At 40.9% G+C, this 11,067-nt stretch overlaps 1 long non-coding RNA gene across 1 annotated transcript; it reads right to left on the reverse strand.

Annotated features, from left to right (window-relative positions):
- Positions 1-3,788: 3,788 nt before the first annotated feature.
- On the reverse strand, positions 3,789-4,377 carry LOC133457665 (uncharacterized). The gene is made up of 3 exons (XR_009783893.1): positions 4,279-4,377; positions 3,960-4,140; positions 3,789-3,845 (listed from the first exon to the last, which is right to left on the reverse strand). It is a non-coding gene; the product is annotated as an uncharacterized LOC133457665 (long non-coding RNA).
- Between the last annotated feature and the right edge of the window lie 6,690 nt (positions 4,378-11,067).

Here is an 11,067-nt window from a genome sequence, read left to right on the forward strand (position 1 = left end):
TCACCACATAGGCTGTGACTTTTCTATTTTTTGCTATTTTCTCCGCTGACAGCTTCCCCCTTGCTGCCACAGTGAATGGGCTGTCACGTTGTTTCCTTGATGCTGGTTTGAAGAAATGTCTCTGCTGGCTGGGGTCGCTGCTGGCTGGTAGCAGCAGCAGGCTCAGACTGGCTAATATTAGCTTCACTCTGCGTCGAGCGTTCAACAACTATGGACAGATTTGACACAGTTTTTGTTTTAGCATTTGTTAGTCTATAACTTTAGCTAGTCTGTTAACTTAAGAATAAGACAAACATAATTATGTACCTGATTCCGTTTGCAACGAGGTGTTGCTGGCTGATGGTTGACTGTCCAAAGAAGTGGAGGAAGCAGCGGGAACAAGAGAGCGATGCAACAAGTTGAACACTGTGCACTCATTAATATTTATACCATGCATGCGAAGGTGCTTGGTCATGTTGGTTGTGCATCCTCCTTTGGCAGTAATACGTTTTTTACACGTGTTGCACTGTGCCAATCCCTCCTTTAGCAAGTAAAAACGAAGCCAGACTTTCGAGCGGCGTTTGCGGTCCATGTTTAAACGAGTGGTGGGCGGCTTCATTCAAGCGACGCAAGCTGGGCAGATAATACAAAATAAACGGACCACGGTACTGGCAGGCGGAGTAAAATACAAAATAAATGGAGCGCGGGCACTGACAGGCGGAGTAAAATACAGATAAACGGAGTGCGGGCACTGGCAGGCGGAGTAATACAAAATAAACGGACCACGGTACTGGCAGGCGGAGTAAAATACAAAATAAACGGACCAAGGTACTGGCAGGCGGAGTAAAATACAAAATAAATGGAGTGCGGGCACTGACAGGCGGAGTAATACAAAATAAACGGAGCACGGCGGGCGGAGTAATACAAATTTCGTAAACAAACTAGTGCGGACATTTGGGAACCGGTTTGGGAACCGAACCGGAAAGAATTGAAATGCAAAAATCTTAACGGTTCCGGAACCGGTCCCTATTTGGAACCGGTTCTCGGTGCCCAACCCTACATACCAGAGGGGTATTCCAGGAAGCAGGTTCAACAAATTCCGAGTTTAAACCTGAACTCCGAGTTGACTTATCCTGAGATAGGAAAGTCGGAGTTTTCGGTTCCAGAACAGCAGATATGAGAGAGTTCAATCAACTCTGAGTTTGTTCAGCTCGAGCTAAGCGCGTGCGTGAGGGATATAAAAAGCCATCATCAGTAGAGCCCTGATACGATTCACCATGGAAACCGGCGACAACAAAAGAGTGACATACTTTTTTTTTTTTTTTTTTTTTTTTTTAACTTTATATAACATTTCAATTTACAAAATCCCTTTGAGGAAACATTAGTTTGCATCTGAAGATCCACAAACTTCACGCCACTGGAGTTAGAAGTGTTAATACGTGCGTATGGCGAGTATGAGAGCATATTTCGGAAAAAAAAACACGAAACACGAGGAGAGAAATGGCGTGGGAGAAAGTTGCTGCAGTCAATGTGTAAGTTTGAATGCAGTATTCATTTAACATGTAAGCACACTGTCTTATAATATTACAGATGAAAACAGTGGTGGAATGGTATTGAATGAAATTTTATTGTCATTTAGATCAGGGGCAGCCGCCACACCTCGGCTTCAGGGGAAAATGTAAATGTTTTTTTTTATTTTTATTTTTATACATTTCATATCTTATCTCATATGTTGAAATGTGATGTCCCAGCGTCCCTGAAGACAGTGGTCGCTATCAATCTGGTTTTTAGCGCGCTCTGCAGTGTTACTAACTTACAAAAATGAAAAGGAAGCAGACAACCACGCAATTTATTAAAAAAAAAAAAAAAAAAGAAGGCAAGTGATGAGTCCAATGTTTCCCCAGCAGCAGAAGATATTAACGAGGCTGTTAGCCACTGATGGATTAATTATGCTTAAATTCATTTTAAGGTAAGATATCAAATCACCCTACCCTCTTATAAATCTGTTTAAAGGTATTGTGACATAATTTTTAACATGCTTTTAACACTATTAAAAGTCTTGGCCAATATCCCTCAAATGAGTCTAAAAAGGTGTAACAAGAAAAACTTCACTCCAGTACTCCATGCCTGGCTTTGTTATGACTGTGTTTTTTGCGCAGTGAAAAACGTGTCCTTTTCCCCCTTTCCTGTCAATCATTTCCCCGCTCCATATGTATATACATGTATATGCAAACTGTGTACAGTATACCATACGATAACGTTTTCAACGTTAGCCTGAACTAGTCTTTGCTCAGCATAAGCAATAATGTAGATTACCAGACCAGCTATGTATTCAGTTTGTTTTCTGTACACGTCATGATTTATTCTCAACACGTTGGATTTCAAGGACTCCCAGTTTGACATGCATTAGTCTACGGACCCCCATTTAATAGAATTACTCTATCCAATTTATATTGTAAAATCAATATTAATGCAACTATGCATGCTACAAATGGAACCAAATGGAACGTAAGCGCCTGTTTGTTTCCCTGTAGGCCTACACTGAGTTACAGACCCGTAAGGGTCCATTTGGTTCCAAAATATAATTTATTTGGGGACCCCCTGGAACTCCCTCAAGAAGCCCTGGGGGTCCGAGGACCACATGGGAGAGTGATCACTGGCATAAGTGTTTGAGATTTCTTTCTTTAAAAAAAAAAAAAAAAAAAAAATATATATATATATATATATATATATATATATATATATATATATATATATATATATATATATACTGTATATATATATATATATATATATACTGTATATATATATATATACTGTATATATAAGTAAGTGGTCTGAAATGATGTAATTTTTAAATAAGTTCATTTCTTCTGTTGTGTTTTGTATAGCCCACATTTTGGTAATTAATTGCCATTGTTACTTTATAGGTGCACATGTGGCAAGTGTACCCTTATGCCATCAGAAGAGGAGTGTCAGTGTTGCAAGGAAATACCGCAGGTATCTTGATACTCAGAGTTCCTGGCGTTATTTATTTTACTGCATACCATACTGCACTATACTAACATCCAACTTACCAATTCTATCATGTAATTTATTCAAGGTTCTGAGACGAATGCGGCAGCTCGATGCAGATGACAGGCGACGAGACAGCTGTATGAGTGAACATCCAGGACTACCAGAAGTGGCTTGGATTTAGGATACATAATGTACAAGATAAATGCTGAAATGAGAAAATAAATAATGACTGAAATTGTATCATCAATCAACCTTTATTGCAAAAATTTACTTTTTTTGTTTGTTTGTTTTTTCACATTTACCAGGCGTTACAGATACCTAGCCTACAGAATGTTTGTGAGCTGGTGCTGGGGTCGCTTGGGAAAAAACATTTGTGTCCTAATTCCGGCATGTGTCGTGAACCACATCCGGCAGCACTATCCCGATGAGGATGGCCAGTACGTCGGATTCAGACGTCGCGCTCTGAATTGAAGCGTGACACATATCTGGCGATGACATCCTCTCTGTCTGGTCTTTCGTACTCGGCACACACATCCTCAGGTACTGGGATCTCCATCAGCTCTGTGGTGTATGGAGCTGGGTCCTCTACAACTTTCTCAAAAATGAGATCCATCAAATCACCAGCATAGCCTGTGCAAGAACAAAGGGCAGTCAGTAAATACATCCCTATAATACATCCTATTGTATATATACATACACACATATATGTGTGTGTGTGTGTGTGTGTGTGTGTATAATATGCACGCATCCACACATGCAGTTTGTACTAACCTGTACCAGTTGGACATCGATCACCTTGTCTACAGCCAAGTTCATCATCGTGTAGCTTCCATATTTTGCTGAGTGGCCTTTGTACAGATAATTAAAAACATTATATTACTTTTTGTATGTACATATTATGCCATCTACTCTACAATATCCAATTAGACCATATGACATTAGATACATTGCAAAGGATTCACCTGGAGAGTCTGCACGCATGTCACCACCGGCTATGATGCCATTAGGTGAAGACTGGCACTGTGCGAGCAAGTCATTCTGTGACTGTTTCCATGCGTAAACAATGGCTGGCTCAACATAGGTTTTGGTATGCCGGCGGAATGTGCGGTATTTGTGAATCGCCACGTTCATTTCATTGAAGACCTGTTAGAAGACATAATGTGATATAATACACACAAAGATGAAAATACAGCCTAATCACAGTATTGTGCTTGTGCACAAATAATCATTTTTGTCTTTACACACACATACTCAAGTGTGTGCATAGCTAGTTGTATTTACCCTTTCGAATTTAGAAAAGGACTCTCCAGCGATGTATATGGCAGAGGAGAGCTGTATGTTACCAGCTGGCATGCTTCTTATCATCGGCTGGCTCCTCCAGGGCGCAGTATGTGCATGTCTGCTCCACAATTAACATGGTCCCACTAGTCTTTGAGGAAACTTGAGAGGGACGCTGGCACCGAGGACACTCCTTGAACAGCTCCATAAGGCAGCTACGATATATTATATATTTCTTCTCCTTGTGGTGTGGAAGGCCTTCAACTACCATGTACACAATAACAAGTAGTACCATTTAACATTTAAGTTAGCATAAGTAAATAGTACTATTTTATTCTGTCAAGCTTCAACTTCAACAGTCTATATTTTACACAGGCAACCACCCACCAATGCACCGCTTTTGAAAAATAACAGGTCTCCAAGCTCATGGCCCAAGTGGCGCGCTACAAGCTTGTAGATCTGCTATTTTTTTGAAAATCGGAAAAATGTGACACAAATCTTTGAATATATATTCTTTCAGATCGTTTTCAACTCAAAGCTTAGCTTCTGGGGAGGTCCCTGGAACAACATATCTTCAGATAGGGGTCCATGGCTAATTACTTATAGTTTCTGGGGTCCTTAACATGAAATATTGGGCATCACTGATACAGAAACATGCAGATATTTCACAAAACAGTCAGGATTTAGAAGTTTTTTTTTTTTAATTTCGATGCCAGGCCAAAATGTTAATGTGGCAGGAAAGAATGGACCCTCTTTGGTGGACCATGATGGTAATGTCATGACTACACTATTTCCCCCGTATTATCTATTTTCTATGTAAAAATCTATGGTTGTACAATTTTAAAAATGTGTTTTTATGCCAGTGAATCAGTTTCTTTTAGATGTATATCTTTATGAGCTAGATTGATCAGAAAGAAAAAGTCAACTGGTTACACAAGTAGCTTTGTGTTACTCACAAAGTGTCGTAGACATTTCAGCCAGAGAATCTGCAGGGTTGTAGCTAGGGTCATCATCATCTACTGCAGCCTGAGAAGACTGAGACTGTTGTAGGTCGAAGCTAGACTCGTCATCGTCGACTTCCATTGCAGAAGCACCAGGGATTGGGGCAAAAATGTCCTCCTCCTCCTCTTCCAGTTCCAAACGAGGTCTTTTCGCTGGTGGCTTCATTGGCGTCGACCCGGTACTTGGTAAAAATTGAGAAGCTTCTGGTGGAATGTCTGTCTGTATACCTAGTGGGACACATGTACAGGATATAACGTTTAGGAGGAGGTAACCTGTATGTTTTTTTGAAAGGGTAGTTGTTGCAGTGTACAGTACATAGCAAATTAGCAGCATAACATAACCTTTATAATAACTATATCCATGCAACTGTTCCACAGCAATTGCAAATAAAGTAGTCAAATTACATTTGCTCCTAAATTGTGTCCTTAGTGTCCGTACTCCTAATTGAGTGCCCATTGTTCTAATGGAAATGGGGTCAGTCTGGCAGCCAACATCTCTGGTCAAACTTTGCACAGATGTAGTTGCTACTTCACCATGCACTGGTGCTGGCTGAAATGTAATAAGGCCAAGGGCATTCAGGTTAAAACATGTTACTTACAACAAACTTTTTCATGTGCAGTACCCCAAATTAACATTTTTAGTTTTACATGCAGTAGTCCAGTGATTCTTAACCATAGGGCCGCGGCCCACACTTGGGCCGCGAGCGCCATCTAGTGGGCCGCGGAAAAAATTTTTTTGTACGTGTGGGCCGCGGGGGCCGCGGGACTGCATAGCAACTCCCAACCAAATGAGGAGAAGACACTCAGCTAGCTGTACGTGTAATAGTAAGAGAAATTGTGTGTATTTATAGAGAAAATCATTCATTTTGCAGTAATGAGTAGGTAGGTTTAGATCCGCCAGGATCAGGGATCGATTACTTGGGTCTGCGCCCAGCGCGAGCGAGCGAGCGAGCACGCGCGCGCGCGCGCGGGGTGATCATTTATCCTGACGCGTCCCCGCGGCCGGGGAGGTCGGTGCCGCTCGGGCTTGCGGGCTCCGTCGTTTACTGCTGAAGGATTGTACATGTAGATGTGTGGGCTGATGTGTCTGCTGGACTGGACTGTTGTTCGGGCTTTCTCAAAAGCATCGGAAAGTGACACGGCTGCAGCGGCCAGAGACATGTTTAAGACATGTTTGGGTCCAGATACAGCTGTGAAGCAGCTTTCTCCACAATGAACATAATTAAAACTAAATATCGTTCCGGGCTCATCAATGAGCACCTTCACATGTGTATGAGAACCTGACACCATCCAGCCCAGATTTAAGTCCTGGCAGGAAAAATTAGAGCTCAGTTCTCTCACTGAACGACAGAAAGTGGGGGCATAAGATTAAGGGGAAGAAAGAAAAACTGCAAAACTGTTCAATTGTTAAGATGTGTTTATATTAATTTATTATAAAAATGTGTTGAGACAATTAACAAAGAAAAGGGGAAATTCAAACTGCTGGTAGAGAAATAAAATAAGATAGCATTTGAAAAATAAAATAAAATCTATTTTATTTTTAAGAGAAAAAATGTGTAATTGAAGTTACACATGTTAATGGGCAAATATGTACTTTTTTAATATAACAGTCAGATGCAGATGTTGATACAACTATGAGGCTACTTGAATATATATACTCACTCACTCACTCACTCATCTTCTCCGCTTTATCCGTTACCGGGTCGCGGGGGCAGCAGCCTCAGCAGGGATGCCCAGACTTCCCTCACCCCAGACACTTCCTCCAGCTCTTTGAATATATATAGGCTACTTGAATATATATATATATATATATATATATATATATATATATATATATATATATATATTATGATGTTATTTGATGTTCTGGACCTTCGCTTGAGTAAATTTTCTCTAAATGGACCTCTTAAAGTTGAATACCCCTGCTATACAGTGTTAATATTTAACGGGCCCCGGGCCACTCTGTTCTGAAAAAATTGGGCCCCAAGGTCAGAAAGGTTAAGAACCCCTGCAGTAGTCCACGTCCCCCGCATTTAATGGCATTTCTATCTCTGAGACCCCCAATTTATATTGTTTATATAGTAAAACCAATGTTAATCTAACTCAGAGTGTACAAATGGAACCAAATGGGTCCATATGATGTGACAATACAGGCAACAGTTGATAAACAAAGCAGACATACTTCTGAACTAAGTCTCACACCACAGAAATGTAGTTAATTATGTCAATGGTCAAACTCAATAACTCAATTAGCCAGTTTATAGGAATTACATTTTGTGCAGGCAAGAAGTGTTGTCGTTGTCACAATTACTAAAAACTAAAGGTTTTCAACAAGGAGAAAAACCTGCCAGACAAGTAGGCTGCAAAGCTGAAAGGCCGCATTTGCATTCAAATGGTTGATTGGGGGTCGCGTTCTACACATAACACAATCAACACTGTACTAAGTTCTGAGGTCTGGTGTTTGTCTGCAAACTTTTCACTGGCTGCGTTTACATGGACCATTTATTCCCCTTTTCATTCGGAATTAACGTTCAATCCGATTAAAAGTTGTCATGTAAACACCTGAAAAAACTTACATCCGAATGAAACTGTTAGCCATATTATTAACGTGGATGCTACCACACACGTCGCATTACATGAAAACAATGAGCACATACGTTTAAACATGGTACAAAACCACGTTTCAAAATAATCAAACACGATCAAACAGCTAATCAACACGGACAGGTTTTTGCAACGTTACATTATTGCAAGCACTGGTGCAACATTTGGCATTTGTTAACTTAATAGCCATAAAACAAACCTCTATGACATTATTGCTTAACAGCAATTTTGTTGAAGCCTCTCTGATCAGGGGTGAGCCAACATGGTTCATTCCCTTTTCGTAGAACGCCTTGAGGATCTCTTTGGCCCCTTCGGATATCACCGTTCGTTTTCCTTGGTTCAAAAGGAAAAGGGAAGTTAATCATGAATCTGTATAGCTCCATATGACTTATAACTTAAGTAATCAATGGAAATTTGATATCAAGCCCATTACTACATTTTGTTATAACAAAAGACATGGTCAAAATACACTTTTATTTGAGAGTGGAACTCACATTTCTCTAATGTGAGTTTTTTTACACTACTAGTGAGTCATTTAAATGTATACTTTACCCAGGGATTCCGCCAGACAAGTTCAGTCTAAGCGCATCCAACAAGGCTGAGTTGGTCAGCACCGAAACACCGCAAGTTAAAAAAACAAAACAAAAAACAAACAAAAACACGTTATGCTTTAATTCTCCACTGTTGCTACACACCCATTTGTGTAGTGCTAGAGATATTTGGCTTAAAAAGTGAGGTAATGATGTTTTGTCCAGTACTGTGAAGCCCCAGTACAGTACACACAGCAGGCACCCCCATTCAATAGCATCTAGACTTTGCTTGTTTTATGTTTTAAGCCGACTTACCTATGCATGGCTCTGCAGTGAGTGTCTCTCTCTCTGCCATCTTCAAACTGAATGGTAAAGTAAATTGGCATGTTATTTCAGTCCACTGAATAGCTAACAGTAAATGTGCTAGTGCAGTGGTTCTCAACCAATGGTCCGGGGACCACCAGTGTTATTTTGATCAATGTTTGCCTGTTCTCTTTCCTAATGGTACCACATCAATACAGCATGGAATTGTCCAATGACAACAACATATTCAATCATCAAACCACAGGTCTGTGGCTCAAATGGGTCTGTACTGTAACCGTTTGCATAAAATAAAATAACATCTTTCAATTCAAGGTCTGCTCAGAGGATTTAAGCCCATATAAGCTTATTGGCTTGAGGTCCATATTAACTACATAAAATATTTAGGCCTTCTATATAGAAAGAACAATGTCAAATTATTGCTGGAAATGTTAAGAAAATGCATTTAATTTCCGCAAAAAAGGTTTAACTGTCGAAACTTTGTTAAAAGTATTAATAAATCATAAAGAATACAATCATAATGTCGGCCATGTTTGGACCTATGACCGGTCACGTGACAGCACATACAATAACATTATGTCAGCCTTAAAAATGGGTGATATCAATCTGCCAGAACATACTGGTAGGCCAGTAGGGACATACTGGCCTAAAGATATGGCATGATATCATTGATAATGCGCATATTCAATGAAATGACAACGTGGGTATCGGGTGGATAGGTGATGGGCAGGGAGCTGGGTGGAGGGGGCGGTGATTTAGCGGACCTATACGTATAGGTCCTCCACCCAACCAGATGCGCCGTTTTTGCATAATTATGCGGAAACTCCCAGAAAGCACACAATACACTGAATGTTAAAAGTTAGTTTTTTTTGGGTGTAATTGATGTCAAGACACCCAACAAAACACAAAAAATCAAGAAAAATGTGTTTTTCATGTCACAATTCCTTTAAGCGAAATATTTGACTTCTTTTTTTACTCTCTCTCTCTTTCTGTCTTCTGCTCCCTCCCTCTCCTTTTTGCATTTGGACTTTAACTGTTTGAAGTTAAACTCGGATGTTCCTGTGATATTGTTGCACTGACATAGTGAATAAAATACGTTGCGTTTGTCAGATACGCCTTTCCTGCTCTCTCTTGCTGTCCGTGGTGCAGAAAACGGATGTGTATTGCGTAATGGCCCATTGGCTGAATTGACGCCACTGAGGGAGGAGACGGATAGAAACTCAGGCTTTATTGAAGTAAACCTGCTAGTCAGCAGGTTAGGTTCAGAGGTTCAGTTGCCATAGTAACTGACTCAGAGTTTGAGTTAACTCGCTTTCTGGAACTGAAAACTCCGGATTTCCATCATCTCAGGATTTTCACTAAACCCGCTTCCTGGAATACCCCTCAGGTCTCATAGTCTTTCAGTAGAAAGAAGACATCACTTCTGATCTCTTTGAACACAGGCAGTGCAGCATATGAGCCAGTGCAAACAAACATGCCAACCACAAAGGCCGTGCCTTGAATGGTTGCCTGTTTGGTGCCATATACAGTGCTGCTGTCTGTGATGCTGGATAATAATAGAATAGAATAGAAAGCCTTTATTATCATTGTACAGGGACAGTGAAATTAGGCAGCAGATCCTTCAAAGTGCACACATGCAAAGACAATGTAAACAAGGAAACATATATATATATATATATATATATATATATACTATATAAAAAAAAGAGTGAATGGGAGGATAAAAATATACATGAATGGGTGGGGGGATACTGCACTTAAATGGATGGAAGAATAATATTGCCCTTGAAATGATGGGAGATTATTGCACATAGATAGGAGAGAATATTGGGACATTGTGGATAGAAGGTAGAAAATAGAAAATATTGCACAGTATGAGGGGAAGAAGCTGTCCATGAATCTTTTTGTACGGGTTCGTAAGGACCTGAAGCGCCTCCCAGAGGGCAACAGGTCGAAAAGGTGGAAACCGGGGTGGGTGTTGTCTTTTAAAATGTTCCTGGCCCTGTTGAGGCAGCGGGAGCTGTAGATGTCAGACAGGGAGGGCAGAGGGCAGCCCATGATCTTCCGTGCTGTGTTTGCCACTCTCTGCAGCCTCTTCCTGTCTGCTTCCGTGCAGCTGGAGTGCCACACTGTCACGGCGTGGGTCAGCAGGCTCTCTATGGTGGACCGATAGAAGGCCACCAGCAGCTGTGTGTTCAAGTTCTCCTTCCTGAGCACCCTCAGGAAGTGCAGCCGCTGCTGAGCCTTCTTAACCAGTGCAGTGGTGTTGACAGACCAGGAGAGGTCTGCAGTGATGTGGACGCCCAGGAACTTGAAGGACTGCACTTGCTCCACAC

The sequence above is a fragment of the Cololabis saira genome, chromosome 13 (genome assembly GCF_033807715.1).
Source record: "Cololabis saira isolate AMF1-May2022 chromosome 13, fColSai1.1, whole genome shotgun sequence".
Lineage (NCBI taxonomy): Eukaryota > Metazoa > Chordata > Actinopteri > Beloniformes > Belonidae > Cololabis > Cololabis saira.